Source organism: Canis lupus, chromosome 9, assembly GCF_011100685.1.
Source record: "Canis lupus familiaris isolate Mischka breed German Shepherd chromosome 9, alternate assembly UU_Cfam_GSD_1.0, whole genome shotgun sequence".
Classification (NCBI taxonomy): Eukaryota; Metazoa; Chordata; class Mammalia; order Carnivora; family Canidae; genus Canis; species Canis lupus.
Window position 1 is genome coordinate 53262399 of NC_049230.1, and position 27898 is coordinate 53290296.

The window sequence follows — 27898 nt, forward strand, 5'->3', positions numbered from 1 at the left end:
TAGGACAAAGATGAATAGTTTTTTTTTTGAAGATTTTATTTATTCATGAAAGACACAGAGAGAGAGAGAGAGAGAGGCAGAGACACAGGCAGAGGGAGAAGCAGGCTCCATGCAGGGAGCCCGACATGAGATTCAATCCCAGGTCTCCAGGACTACACACTGGGCTGAAGGCGGCGCTAAACTGCTGAGCCACCCGGGCTGCCCAGGAATAGGTATTTCTAAAATTTTTTCCCTTGAAGGCAATTTTTTTGGATCTAGGAAATGTATAATTCTAGAACAAGTTATCAAAAGAAGACCCTTTCTTAAGATTTTAGCCAAAGACTATTTTTTTTAAAGTTTGGAGTTCAGTCCTATTTAAAAGGAGGGCAGATGGGGCACCTGGTGACTCAGTGGTTGTGCATCTGCCTTTGGCTCAGGTTATGATCCTGGGGTCTTGGGATTGAGTCCCACATTAGGCTTCTTGCAGGGAGCCTACTTCTCCCTCTGCCCCTCTGCCTATGTCTCTGCCTCTCTGTGTGTCTCTCATGGATAAATAAATAAAAAAAATATATATTTTTTAAAGGGAGGGCAGAAATGGGCCAAGAGAAGGTGGCAGGAGGAAGGATGCAGGAGCTGCAGGATGAGGATAGGGATGGAAAGAAGACAGGCGAATCTGACATGGGGCCTGGTTTGGGAACCCCCAGACCAAATGATCCCAAATGTGACTGACCCCCTCCACTGTTTGCAGCCCAGCCAATAACTTGAAGGGGGCAGGTGCTGAGAGCAGAGATCTTGAGGCATGTGCATGCTATTTCATATGCACCTGTCAACAAAGTCCACTTGCAAACACTCTCCCGTGACAGCCTGCTGGGTTCTCTAGCTCTATGGGGTCCAGTGTATGTCCAAATGAAGGACAAAATGCGGCCATATCAGTCACATCCATTTTGGCCACTGTCTAAGGACACACAGGCATCTCTTTGTCTCATAGGTTTTCTGGGAGATAGTACTATTTGTCTCATAGGTTTTCTGGGGGTTAAGTGTCACGAAGGCCCGCTGACTCTAAACTGGGGGAGGCAATGCAGTGGATGCTGAGTGAGCTACATCACACAGCCTAGCTCTGAGCTACACCTCTGCCATCCACTGTGGTGGCTTGGATAAATGACTTTACCTCCCAGGGCCTCTACTGTCTCAACTGTAAGGCTGGGGGAGACGAGCTATCTCACAGGGTTATGAAGATTAGAAACAACATATGGAAGGGGCTCCATAAACAGTAGCTATTGTTATTTCCAAAAGAGCCCTCTTACCAGATCAGATGATGGTCTGTATTCCTGCCTAAGTCTTACTGGGACTAAGTCAAGAGCTAAAATTAACAAATGTGATATGTGAAAATGATTCCAGAAAGCACAGTCTGAGGGAGTGAAAGTAGTCTGGAGGTTTTCCAAGGGACAAGGAATCCATTTATTTTATTAGGGAAAAGAAACACTAGCTATGGAGTAGGAGTAGCAACTAAAATTGAAATGTCATGGAATCCTACCTTTCATCCTAAAGCCAGGGACTGCAACCACAGCTTTGTGGCAAATCACACCCCACATCTTTAATGGGGGCCTATTTCAGGCCCAGGACTTGATGCTGCACACAGGACTAGCTGCACACAGGACCATCTTTCAGATAACACTAATTGTTAGTTCCCTTGGTATTTCCAGAGCCACGATTCTTAGTTGAGGGCCAAATTTGAACTATCATTAGAATAAATCTACTTCCTAGAAAATCTCATTATAGTAACACTCTACTACATTTTTATAATTAACAAGTCAAGCACAACTATTAAATGCTAATTTTTCTCTAAGAGGAAACTATTATTAGTGTGCTCATTTTATTTATTATTTTTAATTTTAATCAAAATCATATACATATGAGATTAAAAATCAAATAGAACCAAGTTTCGTAATAAACACAGCAATCCCCTGACTCCATCCCCCAGTCTGCTGCCCCAGAGGCCAGCAGCCTCCTTCAGATTTCTAACTAATATCCTCATATTGTTTCCAGATTCATCAGCTTTCCACATTATTTATTAACTTATTATAGTAGTATCCCAACCTCCCTAAACAGTAAAATCACAATTTTTGGTTAAGTCAATAGTTAGTATTGACATTACTGTGATGATATATTGTTCACTGTTCCATCAATAATATACTATGAATGTGTCCTTTATTTATCAAGAAATATTAATTGCCTTGATTTTTTTTCATTTGGTTAATCTTCTATAATTTATTATTACCCCCCAAATAGTTCAAAGATCTGTCAAACCCCTAGTAGTATTTTTTCCAAACACTAAAACACTTAAAACATTCTCAGTTCTATTTATTTTTATTTATTTTAAAAAGGATTTTAATTTATTTATTTGAGGGAGAAAGAACATGCAAGTGGGGGAGAAGCAGACAGAGAGGGACATGTAGACTAAGTGCTAAAAGCGTGGAGCCTTCCTTGGGGCTTGATCCAGTGACCCCAAGATCATGACCTGAGCCAAAAGCAAGAGTTGTACGCTTGCCAAATGAGCCACCCAGGTGCCCCCTAAGTTCTATTTATTGATTTATATCCTCATTTTGCTGGCTTCCTGCAAAACTGGGGTGGAGGGGTTCATTCCAAAAAATGCCTTTCTTCTATTCTATTCTGACAGTTTGGCTGGGTATAGAATTCTAGGTTAAAATTAATTTTTCCTGCTTAATTTTGAAATGTTTCTCCACTAGCTTCTAGTTGACAGTACAGTATAGATATGCAATTCCATTCGAAATCTTGATCCTTTATATATGAACCTGTTTTTCTCTTTGGAAACTCTAGAGTATCCTTTTATACTCTTGGTGTTCTGAAATTTCACAATGATACAGCTAAGAGTGAGTCTTTTATCATGCTGGCAGTCAGGAGCCAAACCAATTTGAAGATTTAAGTCAGTTAGCTCTGGAGAACACTCACTTTGAGGTTTTCCCTGACACTTACTATCTCCTAAATTCTCCTTCATTTTCTTTTGGCTCTTTCCTTCTGGAACTCTTATCAGATGGATACTGAAGCCCTGAGACTGAGCTTCCAATTTTCTTATTTGTTCTCTCTCATTGTCCACATCTTGTCTTTATGTTCTGCTTCCTGCAATAGGCTATCATGTCTAAGTCTTCTGTTGAATTTTAAATTTTGGCTATAATGTTCTCAGTGTTAAAGAGCTCATAATTATTCTGATATTCTCATTATCTATTATTATGATTCTCTTTAATACTACTGTTATTTAATGTTTGCAGTACATCTCTCTGAGGACAGCAAAGACAAGTTCTTCTGAATTCTTCTGTTTCTTGGATTGTCTTTATTTCAAACAAGTTCCTTTTTTTCTGTGAATGTTTTACCTTTTATCTATGTTACAGATTCTTCTTTAATGTATAGAGAAATGTGATTATCCATTTATTATAAATAAATGAGGAACTAAAACATATGTATGGAGGGGCACAACAATTGGTGGACTTCAGTGAAGGAAGGTGGTGAGCTCACTTTTCCATCAAGAGAATCCCCAAATGTTGGTGTCTATAGGGCTTTTTCTAGGGCTATTCAAATTTTTTTTCCCTCAGAAAAGAAATTTTCCATCTCTTCTCTGTTAGGGCCCTGGCTGACAGTTATTAGAAGAGGGCTGAGAATCTCACTATTCAGTATGCATACTTAAAAAAAAATAAATCTGCTTGGGGTGCCTGGCTGGCTTGGTAGGCAGAACATGTGATGCTTGATCTTAGAGGGTTGTGAGTTCAAGCCCCATGCTGAGCAGAGCTTACTTAAAAAAAAAAAAAATTCTGCTCTTGTTTATTACCCCACTGTTTTCAGCCCCTTGGCTTATTTGTCTACATGGTGGGGATAATGCCCCCAAGTCCAGAGCCTCTACAGGGTAATTTGTCAGTATAATACTTCTAGTCTCAAACAGATAAGAAGAAGAGGTGGTCATCGGCTGTACAGAGTTGAGGAGGAGCATGAAGAATCTAAACACTCCTTTTACTGATTTTGAATTGATCCCCTCAATTTCAGTTATAGACCTCACCACTCCCTGCTTTCCGTAGTACCAATGCCTCTAACGTTGATTTTTTTTCCCCCTCAGGATCTTTTTTTTTTTTTTTAAGATTTTATTTATTTATTCATGAGAGAGAGTGGGGGGTGGGGGGCATAGAGGGAGAAGCAGGCTCCATGCAGGGAGCCGGATGTGGGACTCGATACCAGGACTCCATGATCACACCCTGGGCTGAAGGCAGGTGCTAAATCACTGAGCCACCCACGGAATCCCCTTTTTCTCAGGATCTTAACAAGCATCACGTGTTCTGCCTACCAGTGAGCCAGTGCTCACTTCTAATGTCTTTCTCAGAAGAGGTTAGGCTTCAATTTGCTTTTGACTGCCTTCCATTTTCCAAAATGTGTTCACTTTTTTAATCTACTTTATCTTTTTTGGTTCTTTTTGCCCTTATGAATTTTCACTTTGAAAAAAATCTTGGGATGCCTGGGTGGCTCAGTGGTTGAGTGTCTGCCTTCGGCTCAGGTCATGATCCCAGGGTCCAAGGAAGGAACCCTGCACTGGGCTCCGAGGAAGGAGCCTGCTTCTCTCTCTGCCTATGTCTCTGTCTCTCTCCTGAATGAATGAATGAATGAATGAATGAATGAATGAATGAATCTATCTTTAAAAAAAGAAGAAGAAAAAACTCCTTTGGGGTGCCTGGGTGGCTCAGTCAGTTAAGCATCTGCCTTTGGCTCAAGTCATGGGATAGAGCCCCACATGGGGCTCCCTGCTCAGTGGGGAGTCTGCTTCTCCCCACCGTTCATGATCTCTCTCATATAAATAAATAAAATCTTTTTTTAAAAAATGAAAAAAATTATTATCATTTCAGTGATGGGGAGCAAATGGAGATAAAAACAGGTCTTCAATCTTTATTCATTTTTAATCAGAATCTATTTTGCTCATTTTAATAGATGAGACGACTGAGGTACAGATAACTTGCAAGAGGTCTCACAGTAAGGTATGGCAGAGCCAGAAAAAGAACCCAGATCTCCAAACTCCTTTGTTAGATTTTTTCCATTAATATCACACCGAGTAGGTAGGTACCCGTAATCAAGAGCTGACAGACCAGTTTTAGGACACCAGGCTGCAAAACTATTTAAAATTTGTTGCATACTATAGCTCTTAAATCATAATATTGCTGGTGGTGAAGAAACAACCAAATCCTGAATCTCTAAACCCAGTTAAATCCACTTACAAGTTAAGTTATAAACAGATGTATTATGAAACAAAAAATAGTTTGGAATAATTTGCATTAAAAGTCTAAGTGCAAAAAAAAAAAAAAAAAAGTCTAAGTGCTTGAATTCAACTCAAAGAGGTTTCATACATTTTCATGAATTGTCTCTGTCCCTTTACTTTGGTTAACTTTTGAAATGAATGCCAAACAATTTTATTTTAAATCCCAAAGACTCTTGTTTGTTTGCCTTTAATTTGAATATTGAATAAAGATTACAATGTCGGGGATCCCTGGGTGGCTCAGCGGTTTAGCGCCTGCCTTTGGCCCAGGGCATGATCCTGGAGTCCCGGGATCAAGTCCCACGTCGGGCTCCTCGGGCTCCGGGCATGGAGCCTGCTTCTTCCTCTGCCTGTGTCTCAGCCTCTCCCTCCCTCTCTCTCTCTCTGTCTCTCACGAATAAAAAAAAAAAAAATTACAATATCTATAAAACAAATAAAAAATAGCAATGTTGCAAAAATAAAAACCTTTGACTACTATCTGTAGAATGATGTAAACTTGAGCAGGCGCTTTTGCAGAAACACTGCTAAAAGAAGAGCCCGAACACTGGTTATTTGCAAGCAAGACTCCTTTTATTTTGAAATGCTACTTTTGGCTTTTTTTGTTCACTTTGACCTGGGAAACTAGTGGTTAATTTTCCCTCTCTTTCTCTAAGACTGAAAGAATCTGGCCAGCAGTGAGCAGGCATGGGAGATCACGTTACTTGGGGGTGGGGGAGGCAGGCAGCTGGAGAGTGTAGAGAGAAAGGCCAGTAGGGAAGGAAAACACGTCTTCTGAACCTCCCCACAGTGCAAGGCCCAGCAGGGATCAGGAGGTTCTCGGAGGGGCTGGTGTTTATCCAGGTTATCTCTGGGGCAGCTGAAATGGGCTATGCAAGTATGGGCTCCCTCAGCATTAAGATCCTCTCAGCAGCCAGAGCTGCGCCTGGGGAAAGGCAAATTTGTCAGTAATTGTTAGTGAGGATGAAAAACTTAGAAATGAAACACTAAAGGAGTTTTATGTTGGTTTCTTCAAAACATTCCGCAGCAATTTGTTTTGTTGTCAAGGTTTTTAAAAGCTGTATACAAAGGACAAATGGTGCCAGAAGATTTCTCCCTACACTTGTTAGAAATGACTGTTGTCCTTAGAAAAGCAATGGCATCTCAAAATAAAATGTTACTGCTTTTTCCTCCTAAAGCGCCAGATAGGGCATGTTAATTCAAAATTACATATTAACCAGAAAAGAATGGTTACAGATAACACTGGACAAACTGCTCAGTAAGTGGAGATGAGGGTATGTCAGGAGGGAAAGAGTCACTTGAAAAGAAAATGACAGAGTCCGGCTTCCAAAGTCACTGGCAGAAGCTGTCTGCCACCCTATCGACTAGCTGGTGCATAAGCTCTATATTCAGAAAATCAACTCCAAAATTGGTTTAACTGCTAAGTTAATTTTCACATTCCTAAGCAATAATAATTCATATTTATGGCATTTCAGCAAGAAGAGCATTCCAATGCAATTCTAAAACAATAGTAAAGGTTAACTTCTCAGTAAAATTTAGGCCAATTACTCCATATCAACTAGACTTCTTCTGAGGAAAAATTAATGGGAATCCCATGCAGGCTAGTTACAGGAACCCGCCTAGCCAACAATGGTCACCAGCATCTGTTCTCCTCTCTTGCCTTCAAACCCTAAGTTTTAGACATTAACTCTAATTTGTAGATCATGTGGACACATGGCCCCACAGTAAAAACTATGTTTCCTGGTCTCTCTTGTACCCCAACATTACCATCTCACTAGGTCTTAACCAAATGTACATGAGCAGAAATGATACATACAACTTCTGGGCCTCTTTCTTAAAAAGAATGGGCAGCCCTCCCCCACTCCTCTCCTTTCTACTCCCCACTGCCTGCACAAGGACAGGACAGCTAGAGTGGCCATTTGGAATTGAGATAGAATCCACATTTTATTTTTTTTTATTTTTTTTTTTTTTTAGAATCCACATTTTAAAGAGTAACAGGGCAGCCCAGGTGGCTCAGCGTTTTAGCGCCGCCTTCAGCCTAGGGCCTGATCCTGGAGACCTGGGATCGAGTCCCATGCATGGAGCTTGCTTCTCCCTCTGCCTGTGTCTCTGCCTCTCTCTCTCTGTCACTCATGGATAAATAAATAAAATCTGTCCCTCATGGATAAATAGATAAAATCTTAAAAAAAAAAAAAAAAAAAGGAGTCACAAGATGAAGGTGTCTGACCCTGTGGAGTGCCCATATACAGCCAGGACTGCTAATGTGAGCCTGTCACAGAGGAGAGAAATGAACAGCAAGCTTGTTTAAAGCTGCTGGTATTCTGCATCTGTTGTAATAGTCACATAGTCTTTATGGTAATAATAGTAAAATATTAGTTCTAGGGGCACTGAGTGGCTTAGTCAGTCAAATGTCTGACTCTTGATTTCAGCTCAGGTAATGATCTCAGGGTTGTAAGATAAAGCCCCACATTGGGCTCTGCACTGGGCATGGAGTTGGCTTGGGATTCTCTCTCCCTGTCTCTGCTCTCCCTCCCCTCCCCCAAATAAATAAATAAATAAATAGATAGATAGATAAAATCTTTTAAAAAATAAAATAAAATATCAGGGTTTTTAAAAAAGACTGATTTATTCACAAAAGACACACACACACACACACACAGAGAGAGAGAGAGAGAGAGGCAGAGACACAGGCAGAGGGAGATGCTGGCTCCCCGCAGGGAGCCCAATGCAGGACTCCATCCGGGATCCCAGGATCATAACCTGAACTGAAGGCAGCCACTCAACCACTGAGCCACCCAGTCATCCCTAAAATACCAGTTCAACTCATAGAAATCTAAGAATTTCCTAAATCAACTTTTTTCTTTATTTATCAAAAACTGTTCATTTGGGGAATATAAATAATAGTGAAAGGGAATAGAGGGGAAGGGAGAAGAAATGGGTAGGAAATATCAGAAAAGGAGACAGAACATGAGAGACTCCTAACTCTGGGAAACGAACTAGGGGTAGTGGAAGGGGAGGAGGGCGGGGGTGGGGGTGACTGGGTGGCGGGCACTTAGGGGGGCACTTGATGGGATGAGCATTGGGTGTTATTCTGTATGTTGGCAAATTGAACACCAATAAAAAATAAATTTGTTATTAAAAAAAAAAAACCTGTTAACTGGAAAGCAAGCATTTGAAACAGGCCCAGGGTGTGATCCTGGAGTCCCAGGATCGAGTCCCACATCATCCGGCTCCCGCCATGGAGCCTGCTTCTCCCTCCTCCTGTGTCTCTGCCTCTCTTTCTCGCTATGTCTATCATAAATAAATAAATAAATCTTTAAAAAAAGAAAAGAAAAGATGCTCAGCTTCACTGGTCATTCAAGAAATGGAAACTAAAACCACAAAGGGATACTACTTCACACCCACTAAATAGCTACAATCAAAAAGACAAAACCAAGTGTTGGTGAGGATGTGGAGAAACTGGAACCCTTGTACTGTGGGTGGAAATGCAGAACCATAGGACCATCCTAGAAAACAGCTTGGCAGTTTCTTAAAAAGTACAACACAAACTTACTTTATAAGACCCAGCAATTCTCCTAGGAATCTACCTCAGAGAAACGAAAACACATATCTGCACAAAAACTTGTCCGTGAGTGTTCACAGCAACATTATTCATCAGGGCCAAGAACTGGAAACAACCCAAGAGTCCCTCAGTTGGTAGACTGAGAAACAAAATGTATATACAAAGAACGGAAGACTACTCAACACTACAAAGGAATGATGTGCTGTTATGTGCTGCAATACAGCTGAACCTCAACAACGTGCTGTGATGTGGAAGAAGCCTATCACAAAGACCACATATCATATTATTCCATTTATAGAACATGTGCAGAAACGGCAAATCTATAGAGATAGACAGTAGATTAGCGGTTGCCTGGGAATGAGAGGTGGGATCGACTATAAAGGGGCACAAGGAATCTTTTTGGCATAATGGAAATGTTCTAGAACTGGACTGCAGTAATGGTTTCACACTGTAAATTTACTGCAAATCACTGAATTGTACACTAAAATGGTCAATTTTATGGCATATAAATTATACCTCAAAAAAAAAAAAAACCCACAAAAACTTTTGTTAACAAAAAAGGAAAAAAAAGGATGTGTTCTATGATTTTTGACCCTTTTCCCTAACTGGATGTTATACAAAGGATGAAACAAAGGATTAGAAATGCAACAGGTTTAGCTGCTGGGTTCCATGCTCTAAACCTAGAAGGACATGGTCCTCAATGAGCACTACCATTATGTCATTTGTTGCTTTGCCTTTCTGTTCCTTCGGCCTTACAGGACCCAAAGTGGGACACAGATCAGAAGTAAAACCAGCAATAATAAGTACCTTTGTGAACTGTCACTTCAAAGGGGTAGATATCCACAAACCAAAGAGTTGTTTGTCTAACACAAACCTCCCTGCACCTGGATGGGAGAGCACTGGTGGCCATGGAGGAGAGGCAGCTGTGGGTGATGGAGAGAAGCCGTGCAGGGTACCAGGGCCCTGGGTTCCAGGGGGTTATATGAGGCCCCGGAGGCACTTGCCCCACTCTGAACCTCACTCACCTGCAAAATGGAGGCTGAACCACATAGCTGTTACCATATTTGCAGGTTCTCAGTCTGTGACCTAATTCAAGGTCCAAGGTAAATTTTGGTTTCTTTTTGTTGAGGGCTTTAAAAAAATGACTGGAAATTTTCTTGACTAGAAAGAGCAGTCTGCTACCTTACAAATGTCAGCACTGGACCCAAAGACTAGCTTCCCCTCATGAAGTCTTTGCCCAAAACCAATTAATCTTCATAAATGGACTTAGGAGCCTTTGGGACCCAGGAGGATAAAGGGCAAGTCTTGGGCAAACCACATCAAGAATATGGACAATCAGCTCTGGCTGGCTGGGATCAATTCCTATCTTAACACTTCTGGAGCAAAAATACCAAAAAGCCTTAAAAAAAAAAACAAAAAACAAAAAAACACAGTGTCCAGAGACCTGGGTTTTTCACTTCCTGCTAATAGTTATATAAAGATGAGGAGTGGGCAGCTTGGGTGGGCTGAGCTGTTTAGTGCCACCTTCAGCCCGGGGCCTGATCCTGGAGACCTGGGATCGAGTCCCACATCGGGCTCCCTGCTTGGAGCCTGCTTCTCCCTCTGCCTGTGTCTCTGCCTCTCTCTCTCTCTCTCTCTCTATGTCTCTCATGAATAAATAAATAAAATCTTTAAAAATAAAGGAAGACAGATAGACAAGGAGTGTTAGTCTTGTACATGGTCTCCTAAAGACTGAAGGTACCACTTAATTCCTCAACTTTCCATTATGTGACAAAACTGTCTTTAATGTTGTCCTATAGTTGCATATTATGAAGGGAATGTTAGCTCTTAATTCTGCTTAGAGTTTGCATATCTGATTCCCCAGTTCACAAAAAGCCCCAGAGAGGGAATTTGGCAATATTCGGTATCTATCAAAATTACAAATATATCTCCTCTTTGGGCCAGCAACGCTATTTTGGGGATTTATTCTACAGGCTTACCTATACCTACACACATTAAGTATGCATACACACACACATGCACACACATATTCACTGAAGCATTGTTTAAATAGTAAAGTGTCGGGCAGCCCCAGTGGCTCAGCGGTTTAGCGCCGCCTTCAGTCCAGGGCCTGATCCTGGAGACCTAGGATCAAGTCCCACGTCGGGCTCCCTGCATGGAGCCTGCTTCTCCCTCTGCCTGTGTCTCTGCCTCTCTCTCTCTCTCTCTCCCTCTCTCTCTCTCTGTGTCTCTCATGAATAAATAAATAAAATCTTAAAAAAAATTTTTTTTAAGTAGTAAAATGTCTATCATTAAGTTAAACTGGTCTTAGCCTTCAAAATGGGGTACATCTGTGTCTAGAGGGGGGTATATGAAGCTTTCCAAGAAGCCTGAAAATATTTATTTAAGAGGGAGAAAATTTCAGATCCTCAATTTTATACATCTTTTCTAAAACTGATCGGCTGGAGAACACCTCTGCCAGTTCTCCTTCCTGATGCTGCTTTCACAATTACCCTTTCCTTCCTTATGACGGAGAAGAACACCTCCCATAAGTTCCTATAGTTTTAAAAATTCCTGGTCACCAAACTATGAGACAATCTGAGAATACATGGCTTCAAAAAAGAAGTTTTCTTTCAAAGCAAAGGAAGCATCATTAAGAGATGAGCATTAAGCACTCTGCAAATTTTATTGAATATCTACCAAGAGCCAGGTACTATCCTAAGCTCTAGGGTTATGACAGGGGAAAAATTCCTTCTTCCCAACAGTTCACATTCTAGTAGGGGGAGACAGACAACAAAATAAACTAGTAAATTAGAAAATACATAAAAAGGTAAAACTGCTAGGGAGAAGAAGCATGTAAGAGGGAGGGGATGCTGGGGTCAGGGAGTAGAGACTAGACTGTAATTTTATTTTATTTATTTATTTTTAAAGATTTTATTTATTCATTTGAGACAGAGAGAGAGAGAGAGAGAACGAACAAGCAGGGGAGAGGGAGAAGCAGACTCCTCACTGAGCCAGGAATAGATGTGGGGCTTAATCCCAGGCCCTGAGCCAAAGGCAGACACCCCGGTGCCCCTAGATTGTAATTTTAAACAAAGTGATTACAGAAAAACCACTGCTAAAGATACAAATTGAGCAAAGAACCAAACGAAGGAGAGTAAAACTCTGGGGAAAGCACTTTCCTAGCATAGGGAACAGCAAGGCACTGGGGCAGGGAGGATGACTGAGGAAGGTTGAAGGAAGAGCAAACAGGCCCATGTGGATGGAACAGAGTCAGCAAGGAGAGTAAAAGGCAGTGAGACAGAGACTGCAGGGGCATGGGAAGATCTTATCTGCCTAAAGTGATTGTCAGAACTTTGGCTTTCACTCTGAAGGAACTGGTACAGCACAAGAGGCTTGAGGTGGAGACAAGAATCTGATTACATTGAAAGGGATTATTCTGGCTGAACCAGGAGAAGACTAAGAGGGATATTGGGGTGAACAAGCTGGAAAGTGTCTGTTCTCTCTTTTTCTATTTTCTGGAAAGGTTGCAGAGAATTCATATTATTTCCTCTTTAAATGGTTGGTAGAATTCACCAGTGAAGCCATCTGGGCCTGGAGTTTAACTTGTAGGAAGATTTTTAACTTCAAATTAAATTTCCTTAATAGATCTGGTACAATTCAGGTTGTCTGCTCCTTCTTGTGTCAACTTTGGCCATTTGTATCTTTCAAGGAATTTGCTGATTAACTCACTTATATTTTTCATATATGTAGAATCTGTGATGGTTACCTCATTTGTTCCAAATATTAAAAGTTGTGTTCTCTCTCTCTCTCTCTTTTTTTTTTTTTTCTCCTGATCAGTCAGGCTAGAGGTTTATCAATTTTATTGCTCTTCTCAAAGAACGGGCTTTTGGTTTCATGGATTATTTTATGGTTTTTGTTTTCTATTGCACTAATTTCTACATTTTTTCTTTATTTTTCTAGTTTCTTAAGGTAGAAACCCAAGGTCATTTATTTGAGAACTCTTTTATAATATATAAGGGTTTAGTGTTATATAAATTTTCCTTTCGTTCCATTCCACAAATTTTATTACATTTTCACCCACCTTCAGTTCTGAACACTTGCTAATTTCACTTTTGATTTTTTTTCTTTGATTCATGGTTTATTTGAAAATGCTATCTAGTTTCCAAGCAGTTGAAAGATCTTCCTGACATTTTTCTATCACTGATTCCTCATTTAATTCCACTGTGGTCAGGGATCATACCTTCTATAAATTGAATCACCTTGCATATACTGAGACTTTTGCCTGGAAAATGGTTTGTCTTGTGAACAGTTCTTACTCCACTGTTCTGGGGAGAGTGCTCCATAAACATAAATTATGTCACATTGGTTGGTTATACTGTTCAAATCTCCTATACCCTTACTAATTTTCTGTCTACTTGTTCTATCAGTTACTGAGAGGTGAAACTGGTTAAAATCTCCAGTTATAATTGTGAATTTCTGGCAGTTTTATCAGTTTTTGATTCACATATTTTGAATCTCTGTTAATATATATATAAACATTTAGGACTATATCTTCTTAATGAATTAACCCCTTTATCATTATCCTTGGTTATGTTTTGTTTTAAAACCCACTTTGGGGCAGCCCTGGTGGCCCAGCGGTTTAGCGCCGCCTTCAGCCTGGGGCATGATCCTGGAGACCCAGGATAGAGTCCCACGTTGGGCTCCCTGCATGGAGCCTGCTTCTCCCTCTGCCTGTGTCTCTGCCTCTCTCTTTCTATCTCATGAATAAATAAAATCTTAAAAAAAAAAAGATTTAAATAAGAAAAAATCTTATATATTTACTATGTATATTTTATTAAAATATTTAATTAAATATTAAGTATTTAATTAAAATATTTTATTTTCCTATGTATAGGAAAATACTATATTTTCCACTGTATTCATTTCTTTTTGTAGCTCCTTTTTCCAGTACATTTTCTTTCTGCTTCAAGGACAGTCTGTAATTGTTTTTTGTTTGTTTTGTTTTTGGTAGTGCATGTCTGCTAATAATGAATTCTTTCAGTTTTTGTATGTCTGGAAAAGATTTTATGTTGCCTTTGTTTCTGAAAGCTACTTTGACTGAGAAAAGAATTCCAGGTTGACAGTTTTTTGTATTTGTAAAGATGTTGCTCCAGAGATACCTGGGCAGCTCAGTCAGTTAAGCATCTGCCTTTGACTCAGGTCATGATCCCGGAATCCTGGGATCAAGCCCCCAGAGTCAGGCTCCCCTGCGCACTGGGGAGCCTGCTTCTCCCTCTCCTTCTGCTGCACCCCCTGCTTGTGCGTCTGCTCTCTCTCTGTCAAATACATAAATAAAATCTTTAAAAAAAAAAAGATGTTACTTCAGTGTTACTACACTGTTTCCAACAACAAATCTGCTGTCACTTTAATGTATACAATGTATCCTCTGGTTGCCTTTTTTCTTCCCCTCTGGCTGCTTTGTATCACTTTTTCTCTATAACTAGTTTCAAGGAATGTATGATAAGTTTTTTTTTTTTGATAAGTTTTTCTTAATGTTTCTTGGGGTTAGAGTTCCCTGAGATTCTTGGATCTGTGGGTTTATTGCTTTCATTACGTTGGAGATTTTCCAGCCATTTTTCTTCTATTATTTCTTCTGTCCCTCACATTCTGCTCCTTCAGGTGCTCCAATTACATATGCTTAGCCACTTGAGGTTGCCCCACACTTCACTTGTGCTTTATTTATTTTTTTGTTTTTTTTTTTTTCTTTCTGTGTTTACATTGTTAAGTCTTCAAAGTCACTAATCTTTATTTCTACAGTATTGACTGACATCAATTTCATCCAGGGTAGTAGCCTTTATCTCAGCCACTGGTCTTCCTCTCTTAACGTTCATCTTCCATATCACTATTTAACATGGTCAGTCACTCTGCTAGCTTCTTAAACATATGGAATACAATCATAATAATTATTTAATGTCTCTATTGACTAATTTTATCAGGTGTCATTTCTGGTCAGTTATTCGTTTTATTTCCCACTTCTTCATATACCTAATAATTTTTTTATTGGATGGCAGATGTGAATTTTACCATATTGGGTCCTAGATATTTTTGTATTGCTAAAAATAATCTTCATTTTGTTCTGAGATAGTTTGGAAAGTTTGATCCTTTTGGGTCTTCTCTTAAATGATGTTAGATGAGACCGAGTAGCATTTATTACACAATTAATTGAGGCAAGACACTTGTGATGGCTAATTTTATGTGTCAACTTGACTGGGCCACAAGGCGCCCAGATATTTGGTCAAACATTATTCTAAGTGTTTCTGTAAAGGTGTTTTTGGATGAAATTGCCCTTCCTAATGTGGGAGGGCCTCATCCAATCAGTTGAAGGCCCAACCAGGAAAAAGGGCTGTTCCTCTCCTAAGTAAGAATTCCTTCTGCCTGAGAGCCTTTAAACTGATAAGCAAGCTTTTGTCTAACAATGGGATTAAAAAATATATAAATGTATATTTGCACAAACAATGGAAAAATATGTAAGAAACTAATTATAGTGTTTTTTTCATGGAAGAAATGAGGATGGGATAACTAGGTAGAAAGGTACAAGGACCAGAGTAAAATTTCTTAATCTACTAGTTTATATATATATATATATATATATATATATATATATATATACACTAATTTTTAAACTAGCAAATGTATTATTTTATTTTTTAAAAAGTCATTGTAGAAAATAGGTCTGGCTTGGTTTAACATAAGAATGGGAATCCTGATAGTCTGCAAAATGCTGGAGTCTAAAATGGGGTTTTCTGGAATTCAAGCCTAATAGTGTAACTATTTTATGGTAATAAAATCACTTTGGATTGATTCCAAGGCAGATTTATCCCACCATGAAGACAATAATTTAAGCAATATTTGCTCAAAAAAAAGAGCTAAGCTGTGAGCTCCTTGGGGGCTACAACTATGTCTTATGTCTGATCCATCTTAGTATCTCTAGGGCCAAGTCATGTATATAGCCATTCTATTATTGATTGGTTGGGTTGGCTGAACTAATAACCTAATTCTACTGTTAAGCAAATGGTATTATAGGGAAGTTCCATGAACCCTCTTCTCTAAGGATGCTAACAGACAGTTGTTGGAGGGGGTCACTGGGACTCTATTTCACGTGCTTATTTAGTCTTTGACCAGTTTCTAGAGATATCAGATTTACATAGGTACCAGCTTCATGACTCCATTCTCATGGAGTCTTCTTAGTCTGGCCTTCTAGGCCAAATGCCTGCTGTCTTCATATTTTCACTCATAGGCATTTCTAACTGGTATAATTTCACCAATCTGAAACTGCAGTTGCCACTTCGAAAATTTTGTTATGAAAAGATTGTTCATCTAAGAGACATAAAAAATTCAGAACAAAAAGGGAAGAAACCTCATGAGGAGATTCTCTGTCTTGCCTGTCTAAAAGACAGATCAGGGGCACCTGGGTGGCTCAGTCGGTTAAGCATCTCCCTTCGACTCAAGTCATGATCTCAGGGTCTGGGATTGAGCCCCATATTAGTCTCCTGCTCAATGGGGAGTCTGCTTCTCTCTCTCCTTCTGCCTCTCCCCTAACTTGTGCTCTCTTTCTCTCAAAGAAATAAAATATTAGGGCAGCCCCAGTGGCCCAGTGGTTTAGCGCCACCTTCAGCCCGGGGTGTGATCCTGGAGACCCGAGATCGAGTCCCACATCAGGCTCCCTGCATGGAGCCTGCTTCTCCCTCTGACTGTGTCTCTGCCTCTCTCTCTCTCTCTCTCTCTGTATGTGTCTCTCATGAATAAATAAATACAATCTTTAAAAAAATGAAATAAAATCTCTAAAAAAAAAAAAAAAGAAAAAAGAAATGACCACTTTGTTTAACCAGGAGATCTCTCTCCTTTTCTCCTTATTTATTAATATATGCTGGCTTTTTAAGGACATGGCTTAATAGGATTGTCAAGGACTTGAATTATTATGTGAACCAGACGTATGGACTTTCATTCTTGTGTGTTTGAGTGGGCATGTCAGATGGGTTTTCCTGCATCTAAGTCTCCTCCCTTCCTTACAGGGAGAAGATAACCAATCATTTGTGTCTGTGTGAGCCAGCTTCCACTCACTTCTTCCTTCCTTCCTTCCCCTTTATTCTCTTTCCTTGGGAAACTTTGGAGATTGATTAATCATAAATAATTGTTCTGTCATTATACGCGTACTCAATAAATATCCAGATAAACAGTCCAGAATTTCCATAAGAAAGAGAAAAAATTAAACTATTAAGCTTCTACTTTCCCCTTGCTGAACTAACTCAAAAGAAAAAGTTTAAGTGTGGATTTGAGTAATAGTCTTGGTTCCTATACTTAGAGCTTGGTATATCTTAGAGACTTAAAAATCTTTTTGGAGGGATGCCTGCGTGGCTCAGTGGTTGAGCGCCTGCCTTCGGCCCGGGGTGTGATCCTGGAGTCCCGGGGTCAAGTCCCATATCGGGCTCCTTGCAGAGAGCCTGCTTCTCCTTCTGTCTCTGTCTCTGCCTCTCTCTCTGTCTCTCTGTGTCTCTCATGAATAAATAAATAGAATATTTTTTAAAAAATCTTTTTGGATATATGATCATAATTCATCTATTTATATAAAAATTTTATGTTATATTCCTGATAATTAGATGATTCTTTGGATTATAAATAAGAGTTAAGTTTAAATTACCTTAAAAATAACTCTATGCTTCCTCCTGATTTTATTATGATATTAAAATGTTAAAAAAATGTTACTGCAACAATCAATGCAAGACTTAGGTTTAATTTCTCATGATTTAAACCTTCTAAATTAATAATAGTAGTTCTAAGAATTCAGTAAGATCTTTCTACAAATTGTTTAAAATTAGAAAATTATAGAACTGCATTTAATTAAAATAACATAATAAAATACCTTTTTAAAAGTATTTAATCTCATAAATTCTTATGTTTCAAATTATAAATGTTTGATGTGTTGACCTAAATTTTAATTTCCAGATGTTTAGGTCAACTTAAAGAGCTCTTAAACTAATAATAAATTGAATTAATTAATAATCTTTGGACATAAGGACAATTTTTAATTAAAGGAAAAGATCCAAAGATTGGGCACCACAATTTAAAACATATAGTTTTAAATTACCCTTTCTCATTTTTTAAAAGATTTTATTTTTAAATAATCTCTAGACCTAACAACATAGGGCTTGAATTCACAGCCCCAAGATCAAGAGTCATATATTTCACCGACTAAGCCAGTCAGTGGCCTGTCTTCCTTTTTTTTTTTTTTTTTTAAGGGAGAGGGCGGGGAAAGATATAGGAGAAAGGGAGAAAAAGAATATTATATGCAGACTCCATGCCCAGTGCAAAGCCCAATGAGGGGCTTGATCCCACAATTCCAAAATCATAACCTGAGCTGAAATCAAGAGTTGGGTCCTTAGCTGACTGACTCACCCAGGTGCCCTTTTCTCCTTACTTTTATTATATAAAATATCTTCAGATTAATTGGATGTGTAAATTTCTCTAAATGATACTAGATCCATGCTTATTTTGCCATCTTGGAATTTGTTAAAGTGACATAAAATGTATGCTTATGGAAAAAAAATTGCTTGATAGTTCCTGATTTCCTGTCTTCTAGCTTCCTCTCGTGTCTAAAAACTTTTAACTTTAAAGTTGGTACTTGGGGCACCTGGGTGGCTCAGTATGTTGGGTGCCTGCCTTTGGCTCAGGTAATGATCGCAGGGTCCTGGGACTGAGCCCCACATTGGGCTCCCCACAGGGAGCCTGCTTTTCCCTCTGCCTGTGTCTCTGCCTCTATCTGTGTATCTCTCATGAATAAATAAATAAAATATTTTATTTTTAATGTATTTATGATAGTCACAGAGAGAGAGAGAGAGAGAGAGGCAGAGACACAGGCAGAGGGAGAAGCAGGCTCCATGCACCGGGAGCCCGACGTGGGATTCGATCCCGGGTCTCCAGAATCGCGCCCTGGGCCAAAGGCAGGCGCCAAACTGCTGCGCCACCCAGGGATCCCAATAAATAAAATATTTTAAAGATAATAATGTCAGATAAAAAATATATAGCATATGACTATATCTCCTAGAATTTTAAATAAATAAAAATTAACTTATGCTGCCAAAAAACAGGTAAATGGTTGACTGGGAATTGAGGGGGGTGGACCAGAAAAGGATTTTAGAGGGTCGTACAGAAACTTTTGAGGATGACTGATATTTTCATTAGACTTAATTGTGGTGATGATTTCATGGAGATATATAATATATCTCCTGTAGTTTAAGGCTGTCCATCTTACTTTCAGCTCATCCTGAGCAGGGACCTTGCTTCTCCCTCTCCTTCTGCCTGCCACTCCCCCTGCTTGTGTGCTCTTTCTCTCTCTCTCAAATAAATAAATAAATAAATAAATAAATAAATAAATAAAATCTTAAAAAAAATAAAGTTGGTACTTAATATAAATGGTTACAAAGAAAACAGGGATATGTGTATAATACAATAAATGTTTGTCTAATTTTCTTTTTGGAAAGAAAGAAAATGCTTTTAAGGAAAATGCTAGTTTATTAAGATGGCAAATCAATATAATCTATACAATGTTTTGTTTAATGTGCTGATACAATTAAGTATATTTTACAATTAGTTAAAAGCAAAAAACAACAGTTGAAAGCTTTACTCTTATTATCATTCAGAGTTTTTTTTTTAAGATTTTATTTATTTATTTATTCATGAGAGACAGAGAGAGAGAGAGAGAGAGAGAGGCAAAGACACAGGCAGAGGGAGAGGCAGGCTCCATGCAGGGAGCCCGACGTGCGACTCGATCCCAGGTCTCCAGGATCAGGCCCTGGACTGAAGGCGGCGCTAAACCGCTGAGCCACTCAGGCTTCCCCATTCAGAGTTTTTTATTTCTAAATATCTAAATATATAACTAAGAAGGTATAGTGATTAAATAAAAAGTTAATAAATGATAACAGATGAGAAATTTGAGGGCCAATTATTAATGGTAAATAAAAAAGATCTGAGGAAAAAATAAACTGCCTACAGATGGTGAATTTGAAGGAAATAATGAATTGTATTTAAAAATCATGGCAATGTCGGTGCAGTGTTAACAAATATATTCATGAAGAAAAGGACTTCTAAATATTTTATTGAAAATAGTTAGATGGGGATACCTGGGTGGATTAGTGGTTGAGCGTCTGCCTTTGGCTCAGGTCATGATCCCAGGGTCCTGGGATCAAGTCCCACATTGGGCTCCCCGCAGGGAGCCTGCTTCTCCCTCTGCCTATGTCTCTGCCTCTCTCTGTGTGTCTCCATGAATAAATAAATAAAATATTTTTTTTTAAGTTAGATGGATAACACACAAAAAAGACAATTCAAATTTGGGTTACCTTTCTGTAAAATACCAAGTTATTCCACTGCCAGATAACAGATTCCTTTCCTTTTTATCATCAAAATATTATGTTGACTGTTTGAATTTTCTGGCATACTCAGGAATCATTTTGGAAAAAAGTACTTTTTAAAGTTCCTGTAATCATTTTATTTACTGTTGTGTGTTTCCAAATTATTGCCTTTAGTAATTTGTTTTTTTTTTTTTTAATTTCTTGTTTTGATAGTATGACATGTCATATATACAGAGAGAATAGGAACATGCATTAAGAAACACAGTATTTGGGCACCCCGTGGCTCAGCGGTTTAGCACCGCCTTCGGCCTAGGGGCTGATCCTGGAGACCAGGGATTGAGTCCCACGTCGGGCTCCCTGTATGGAGCCTGCTTCTCCCTCTGCCTGGGTCTCTGCCTCTCTCTCTCTCTCTCTCTCTCTCTCTGTGTGTGTGTCTCATGAATAAATAAATAAAATCTTAAAAAAAAAAAAAAAAAAGAAACACAGTATTTCTGACTTAATGTAAATCAGAAAAGTGAAGCCAGGAAACTGAATGCCAAAAAGAGTGGGGTAATCCTAGAAAAGAGAGAGAGATGGGGTGATCTCCAAGCTCCCTACACTCATATTTCTGGCTGACCGTTGAACTACTCACACTCATGCATGGGACAGACCCAAAACAGCTCAGCTAAAGACCAAAGATCTACCAGATGGGAACTGCCCCCTGAGAAATAAGTTTGTAGTTCAAACCTAGCCAAGAAAATTACCTGATAAAAGAAAGAAAACAACAATTATTGCAAAAAAATAACAGAACCTCTGTTTCTACAAGTTAGCATTTATAATATCCAGGATGCAATTCAAAATTACTCAACATACAAAGAATCAAGAAAATGGAACAAATTTTAGTTCAACCCCAAGCCTACCCTGTTGATGAAACAATATGTTGGAATAAACACAGACTTTTAAAAAGCTATTAAATTAACTCAGTGAAGTACAATAAAACATGTTTTCAATGAATACAAACTCAACAAGGAAATAAGAAACCTCAATAGAGAAATAGAAACAAAAAAATTTAAATATAAATTCTGGAACTGAAGAAATGCAATTGTTGAAATAAAAAATTCATGACATGACTTAATAGCTGAATGGACAAAGAAGATGAAGTGTACGTGAATTTCAAGAAAGATGAAGAGAAATTAACCAAGGCTGGCTCTGTCAGTAGAGCACAAGACTTTGTTTTTTTTTAAGATTTATTTATTTATTCATGAGAGACACAGAGAGAGAGAGACAGACAGACAGACATAGTCAGAGGGAGAAGCAGGCTCCCTGCAGAGAACCCAATGTGGGACTCAATCCCACATACCAGGATCAGGCTCTGAGCTGAAAGGCAGATGCTCAACCACTGAGCTACCCACGTGTCCTGAGCACAAGACTCGGGATTGTGATCTCAAGCCCCATGCTGGGTATAGAGATAAGTTAAAAATAAAATCTTAATTTAAAAAAAAAGAAAGTAAGAAATTATCCAAGGTGGAAAACAGAGAGAAAAGATTGGGAGAAAAACAGAACAGAGACCTGAAGACTTACTAGATGAAGTCAAATGGTGTACCATAGTTAACTGGAATACTAAAAGGACAGGAGAGGGACAGAATGGGGCAGGAAAAAAACTGAAGAAGTAATAAGGGCCCCAACTGGTTGATGAACTACAGAAACTTGAAGATGTAAGACATTAAATGAACACCAAGGAGGAAAAAAAGTAGCCAACACATCACAATCAAATGCTTGAAACCAAAAATAAAGAGCAAATCTTGAAAATAGCAAGGAAAAAAAAGCCATAGTGAATGTAGAGGAACAAGGACCTAGCCAAAAGAGAGGGGGAACAATATCTTAAAAAGGGTCAAAAGAAAAATGACCTATCAACTCAGAATTTATATCCAAAGGAGATGTTCTTTAAGAATGAAGGCAGAAGAAAAAAAAAAAAAAAAAAGAATGAAGGCAGAAGAAAGACATTTTTAGATAAAAGAAAGGAAATCCATCACCAGCAGACTCATGGTAGAAGACATATTAAAGGAAGTTCTTTAAAAAAAAAAAAAGTTCTTTATACTGCAGGGAAATTGTATCAGAGCGAAACTGAGATACTTCTAAGAAAAGAATGGTGAGCTTCAGAAATGGTAAATGCAAGAGTCTTTTTAAAAAATTTGTATTTTAAGTTTAGTTTAGTTTTTGCCTTTTTCCTCCAAGTTTATTTAAAACTACATGGCGATTTTGGGGCATCTGGGTGGCTCAGTGTCTGGCTCTTGGTTTTGGCTCAGATAGTGATCTCAGGGTCATGAGATCAGGCCTGGTGTTGGGGTCTATGATTGGCAGGGAGTCTGCTTGGGATTCTTTCCTCTCCCTTTGTCCCTCCCCCAGCTCACACTCTAAAATTTAAAAAATAATAATAAATCTTAAAAATTAAAAAGTAAAACTACATGACTTTTTTTTTCTACATAACTGTTTTATTTATTTTTTAAAATATTTTATTTATTCATTCATGATAGACATAGAGAGAGAGAGAAGCAGAGACACAGGCAGAGGGAGAAGCAGGCTCCATGCTGGGAGCCCGACGCGGGACTCTATCCCAGGACTCCAGGATCGCGCCCTGGACCAAAGGCAGCGCCAAACTGCTGAGCCACCCAGGGATCCCCTACATGACTGTTTTAAAGTAACTTTTTTTTTTTTTTTTTAAAGCCGAGTCAGAGGGGGAGAGAGAGAGAGAGAATTCCAAACAGGCTCCACATTCAGCATGGATTCTTTGTGGGGCTGATCTCACAACCCTGAGATCATGACCCAAGCAGAAATCAAGAGTCAGATGCTCAGCCCAATGAACCACCCAGGTGCCCCTTAAAGCAATTCTCATAACACTGGTGGTGTAACACATGTAGATGAAACACATTTAATAAGTACAACTTAAAGGACAAGAAAGATATGAATGTGTGAATTGCAGTATTTCTATATTTAACATGAAATAACACAATATTAATTCTGAATGGACTGTGGATAGTTAACGATGTATATCCATAAGGTAATAGCTAAAAAAGATAATGAAGCAAAGCTTAAGAAAACAAAAGGAAAATTAAAAGAGAAGTCTAAAACTTTTTCAAATATTTCAAGTAAGGATAGAGACAGAAAGGAAGACCAGAAAAACAAAAAGCAGAGAAAACAAGTAACAGAAAAATCAAATGGTAGATCAAAACCTAATCGTACCAGTAATAACATTTAACAGTAACAGATTAAACATTCCTATTGAAAAGCAAAGATTGTCAGAATAGTTTAAAAAACAAAAACTAGGGACCCCTGGGTGGCGCAGCGGTTTGGCGCCTCCCTTTGGCCCAGGGCGCGATCCTGGAGACCCGGGATCGAATCCCACGTCGGGCTCCCGGTGCATGGAGCCTGCTTCTCCCTCTGCCTGTGTCTCTGCCTCTCTCTCTCTCTCTCTCTGTGTGTGACTATCATAAATAAATAAAAATTAAAAAAAAAAAACTAATGTTACAGTTTGCAGGAGATAAACTTTAAATGTAAAGGCACAGGTAAATTGAAAGAAAATGAGTAGAAAAAATAACATGCAAGTATAGTAAAAAAAGACTGGAATAATCACATTAATATCATATAAAATAAACTTCATAACAAAATGTAATATCAGAAATGATAAAAGGATAAATTTATCAAGATGACACAATTATCATAAATAGGTATGTACCTAATAAGTATATTATTATACATATTATATAGTATATACATATTATATATATTATATATATTATATAGTATATACATATTATATATATTATATAGTATATACATATTATATAGTATGTACCTAATAACAGATTCAGAATATGTGAAGCCAAACTGACACAATTAAAGGAAGAAAGATAATTCTACAGTAGCAATTGAGGATTTAATACCATCAACTGATAGAACTAGACCAAAAAAAAAAAAAAAAAATCAGCAAACACATAGAAGATATGAATCAGCTTGACTTAATAGTATTTATAAAACTCTACTCAAGAAAAAAGAATGCATATTCTTTGCAAGGTGTATTTTATATGGTATATTTACTAAGACAGATCTATCTTGATAAATAGAAAAAGACCAATATATTTAAAAATATTAAAATTATATAGGGTATGTTTTTTGACTACAATATAATCAAACTAGATATCAATACCAAAAAAATGATTAAAAAAAACTCCTGGTATTTGGAAATTAAACAACATGGTTCTAAATAATCATTGGTTCAAAGAAGGAATCACAAGAGAAAATAGAAAATACTTTGAACTGAATAGTAATGAAAATATCACTTATCAAAACTTGTGAGACACAGGAAAAAGTAGTAGCTAGAGGGAAATTTATAGCTTTAAATATCTACACGTATGTAAATAGCTATATATATGACAATCTTTGAAATGAACAAATCCCTTGATTGATGCACATTACCAAAACTACGTAAGAAGCAGAAAACCTGAACAACCCAGTATCTATGAAAGAAAGAGAATGTTTAATTTTTTTTTAAGATTTTATTTATTCATGAGAGACACAGAGAGAGAGAGAGGCAGAAACACAGGCAAAGGGAGAAGCAGGCTCCATGCAGGGAGCCTGACATGGGACTTGATCCCGGGTCTCCAGGATCAGGCCCTGGGCTGAAGGCCGTGCTAAACTGCTGAGCCACCCGGGCTGCCCCAAGAATGTATAATTTAAAAACTTCCCCACAAAGAAATCTCTAGGCACAGGTGGTTTCATTGGTAATTCAAACATTTAAGAAAGAAATAACATAAATCTTTCAGAAAATTGCAGAGGAAATACTTCCAAACTCATTTCATGAAGCCAGTAATACCCTGATGCCAAAACCAGACAAAGATATAAAAAGAAATAGGAACTACAGACTAATATCCCTCATAAACATAGGTGTGAAAATTCTTAACAGAATGTTATCATATAGGAAATCTAATAATACACAAAATTAATCCTATCAAGTAGTGTATATCTTGAGAATGCAAAGTTAATTAAACATATGAAAATCAATGGGATTCACCATATTAGAAGAATAAGGGGGGAAAAAATCATATTATCATTTAAGTAGATGCAGAAAAAGCCTCTGACCAGATTTGATATCACTTTCATGATGAAAACTATCAGTAAATTGAGAGGGTTGCTGGAGGGGAGATGAATGGGAGGATGGGGTAATTGGGTGGTGGGCATTAAAGAGGGCACTTGATGCAATGTGCACTGCATGTGATATGCAACTGATGAATTACTAAACTACACTGAACCTAATAATACACTATATATTAATCACTATAGTTTAAATTAAAAAAAAAACCCTCTCAGTAATTAGGAAGAGAATTTCCTCATCTTCATTAAGGGCATATATGAAAGCCCTATCACTAACCTATATATAATAGTGAAAGGCTCTGTGCTTTCTAGCTAAAATCAAGACTAAGACAAGGATGTCCACTATTACGGCTTTTATTTAATATCGTACTAGAAGCCCTAGGTAATGCAATAAGGTAAGAAAAAGAAATAAAAGGCATGAGTATCCTTATGTCACAATCTTTTATTTAAGAACTGAAAGATATACATTCTCTTTAAGGGCATGGTAGATTTACTTAGAAATATCCTAATAGGGGATACCTGGATGGCTCAGCAGTTTAGCTCCTGCCTTTGATCCAGGGCGTGGAGACCAGGGATCAAGTCCCGCATCAGGCTCTCTGCATGGAGCCTGCTTCTCCCTCTGCCTCTGTGTGTGTGTCTCATGAATAAATAAAATCTTTAAAAAAAAAAGAAAAGAAAAGAAAAGAAATATCCTAAGAAATAAAACAAGATCAAAAAAAAAAAGAAGACAAAGAAAGAAAACAAGATCAATACATTTAAAAAGACTGAACTAACACAAGGTATGTTCTTTAACTATGATGGAATCAAATTAGAAATCAGTAGCAAAAAAGGAAGCAACAATAACAAAATTCCAAATATTTAAAGTATTTGGGGAAAACCCTAAGCAACCTATATAAAAAAGCTACTAGAACTAATAACTGAATTTAGCAAATTGTGGGATATAAGTTCAGTAGACAAAAATCATTTTTATTTCTAAATGTTAGCAATAAAAAGAAAGATAAATTTAAAACCAATTCTATTTACAATATTATTTTGTTTTATTTTTTTACAATATTATTTTAAAATGTTTAGTTATACATTAATGAAAGATGTGCAAGCCCTGTACAGTGAAAATTATAAGATTCTGAAAAAAAAAAAAAAGACCTAAATACATGGAGAGGCATACTACATTCATGGACTGTAGAACACTTATTCGCCATGAAGCCAATATTAATATGGCAATCTCCTCAGACAAGAGACATAAAGCACTCCCAATAAAAGTCTTAACAGTTTTTTTTTTAAGAAATTGACAAGCTAATTTTAAAATTGACATGAATAGGTAAAGACCTAGAACAGCCAAACAATTTTGAAAAGAATAACATTAGAAAACTTGCCTGAAAACAAATTATAAAACTACAGTAATCAGGGATCCCTGGGTGGCGCAGTGGTTTGGCACCTGCCTTTGGCCCAGGGCGCGATCCTGGAGACCCGGGATCGAATCCCACGTCGGGCTGCCGGTGCATGGAGCCTGCTTCTCCCTCTGCCTATGTCTCTGCCTCTCTCTCTCTCTCTCTGTGACTATCATAAATAAATAAAAATTAAAAAAAAAATTAAAAACTACAGTAATCAAGACAGTATGACATTGGTAGAATCATAGTGTAGAAGAATAGATATATATCAACAGAAGAGTCCACATGCAGGTCCGGAGTTAAATGAGCAAAACCTAAAAAGGACAGACCCAAAGAAATCAATACCAACACATTTACTAGTCAAACTTCTAAAACCTAAAGACAAAACAAAAAAATCTTGAAGATGAAGAGAGAGAAATGTTACTCACCTACAGGGGGAAAACAATTTAAATGACAGTAAATTTTTCATCATAAACTACAGAGGCCAGGGGCATCCAGGTGGCTCAGTCAGTTAAATGTCCAACTCTTGATTTTGGCTCAGGTCATGATCTCAAGGCCATGAGATCAAACACGGCATTGGTCTCCACACTTAGCAGGGAGTCTGCTTGAGACTCTCTCCCTCTCCCTCTGCCCCACCCCACCTCACGCACTCGTGTGTGTGTGTGTGTGTGTGTGTGTGTGAGTGTGTGTGTTCTCTGAAATCAATCTATCTTTAAAAAAGAAAAGAAATTACAGAGGCCAGAAGGGAGTGAACAACTTTTCATGTGCTAAAAGAAGAAAACAGGCAACCCAGAATCCTATAGCCACCAAAGAATCCTTAAAGAATAAAGAGAAAACCAAAACATTATCAGATGAAGGAAATCAAGAGACTCGGTGGATAACAGCTCTACATTAAAAGAATATCTAAAGGGGGATCCCTGGGTGGCTCAGCAGTTTAGCGCCTGCCTTTGGCCCAGGGCGCGATCATGGAGTCCCGGGATCGAGTCCCACATCGGGCTCCCTGCATGGAGCCTGCTTCTCCCTCCTCCTGTGTCTCTGCCTCTTTCTCTCTCTCTATGTCTATCATAAATAAATAAATAAATCTTTAAAAAAATAAATAAAAGAATATCTAAAGGAAATTCTCTAAACACAAAGGAAACAATAAACAAAGGGATTCTGCAACATCAGGAAGGAA

The 27898-nt window shown here is 38.1% G+C and overlaps 1 protein-coding gene across 1 annotated transcript in view; it reads right to left on the minus strand.

Annotated features, from left to right (window-relative positions):
• Nucleotides 1-27898, minus strand: part of ABL1 (ABL proto-oncogene 1, non-receptor tyrosine kinase) — a 143559-nt gene that overhangs the window by 52301 nt on the left and 63360 nt on the right. The gene's annotated exons all lie outside the window — the stretch shown is intronic.